This window comes from Theobroma cacao, chromosome 6, assembly GCF_000208745.1.
Source record: "Theobroma cacao cultivar B97-61/B2 chromosome 6, Criollo_cocoa_genome_V2, whole genome shotgun sequence".
In the NCBI taxonomy this organism is placed as follows: domain Eukaryota; kingdom Viridiplantae; phylum Streptophyta; class Magnoliopsida; order Malvales; family Malvaceae; genus Theobroma; species Theobroma cacao.
This window is the reverse complement of record NC_030855.1, coordinates 20,049,184-20,051,442: the sequence shown is the minus strand read 5'-3', so window position 1 is coordinate 20,051,442 and position 2,259 is coordinate 20,049,184.

Sequence of the window (2,259 nt, the reverse complement as noted above, 5' to 3'; positions counted from 1 at the left end):
GTTTGTGAGGTTGTTTGATTTTTTTATTTATATTAATTATTAAATAAAAAATTTATTTTGAGTGGGCTATTAATTATATATAATAAATAAAAATTTTAAAAATTTTTGGGAGGGCCATTGATAAAATATATAAAAAAAATAAATATTTTTAAAAATTTTACGGGGGCCGTGGTTGGCTTACCCTCCGCTCCCATGACTAAGTGAAGTAGTGAAAGCTACAAAAGAAGGAGACTTTGGATAACATGTAATTGTCCTAGTTATCAATAAAAGAAATCAATAAAAGTTGGTATCAAAAATCTAGTTGAATGGTCATTCAAGAGCATGTGACTTTGATACCATGATAAAACTGGAAAAATGAGAGAATGCTAGAAAGAAGAAAATGGGAAACATTCCCATTAATTCATTGATGAAAGAGCTGTTGTAAAAACATATACACAAATAACAAAAAGAGCAAAAAGATAAATAATCATATGCAAAAGACCATATTGGCCCTGTAACTAATTTCTAGCTAATTACACAAGTAATTAAAACATTAAGACATTATAATACAAATTACATATTTCTATTATCTGAGTCTGTAACTTGGAAGTTTGCAGCCTTGTTCTTCTGTCGAATTATTTCTTGTTCCACTTGTTTCCTTAGTAAAAGCCATTGCCTTTAAAAAAATAGATACATAAATAACATATAATTGTCCTAGTTATCCTGTCAATTATGTTCATGGACTAGCTAAAGATGACCAAATAATTTAAGCTCCAATTTTAATTAGAAAAGTGATCACCCGAGCTTAGTAACCAAAAACTCTAAGAAGAACAAATGGATAAAATAAGGGTAAAATATCTTACTCCTCTAAGTTTTCATAATTCCATATGGTTTCATTAGAATTTGAAATGCATAGTTCGTCTTAAAAAATATATCTTTCGTTAGATATGTAAGTCTTATCGTGAACCAATCATCAATATTTTAGTTAGTTTGATAATGCGACAATATTTTTTAGATAATTTTGATTTTTATTAATTTTAAAAATTACTACTATATGAAATACAATATTTTTCATTTTTACAATTTCTTTCTCTCCCTACCCAAGCATTCTCTCTTCTTCTCTCACTAAATTTTCTCCACCGCTGCGAATGACCACAACAGATGGCATGGCAAACGTTGATCGGACTTTCCTCTTAGGATGGCAAGGGAGCACCAGATTTGGTATTCTCGCACCTGAATTTGGCAAGGGAGTGCCATATCTAGCATTCTCGTGGCTTCATGCGAGTACGAGATCACATTAGAGGGACACGGTCTAACGCTCTCGTGGCCAAATCCAATTGAGGAGCCCTAGATCTGACCGTGGAGTGGTCGATCGACGTAAAGGAGTATCTCTAGTCGGTTTGATAGAAAGGAAAAGAGTGGAGAAAGAAGCAAGATATTTTAAATATTTTACATTTGTCCATTAACGTTGTTTACACATTTAGGGTAGATTGTTCATTTCAAATATTAATGGACTCGCATGGAATTATGATCAAAAATTAAAAAGAAATTGATATTTTACCTTAAAATCAAACCTTTTAAATCAATGAAAGTACATAAAAATAAGACATAATGCTCAAATAAGTCCTTAAACGATTTAAGAAAATTCAAATAAGCTCTTATTCTTTTATTACATTCAATCAAGTTCTTATATTTTTTATTTAAGGTCCAATAAGCCCTTATGACTAATGATTGATTAATTACCATTAGCCTAAATGCTATTTATCATTTTATATCTACATGGTATTGACATAAAATTAATAGGAAGGGTGAAAAATGTCATACAATGATATTATCATGTCAAATTAACATGTCACATTATCATCAGTTATAATATATTAACATATCATATCATCATCAATTATAATATTTTAATATATCATGTTAACTTCATGAGTCATGAAATAATAAATGATATTTTGATTAAATTAATTATTAGTCATAAGAATTTATTTGAATTAAAATAAAAACATAAAAACTTATTTGACTCAAAATAAAAATATAAGAGTTTAATTAAATGTAATAAAAATAAAAAAATTATTTTAATTTTTTAAAATAGTTTAAGAATTTTTTTGGATATCTATAACATAAGTAAAAGGAAGCCCCAAAGGGGCTTCCTCATTGACCCACGTGTCGACTCAGATAATGTCCACGTTTTTAATCTCTAAACCCATGATGAGTAAGTCAATTTACAGAAGAGTCAGTCAATACTCAATTAAATTAAACCAACATTAAAAAAGA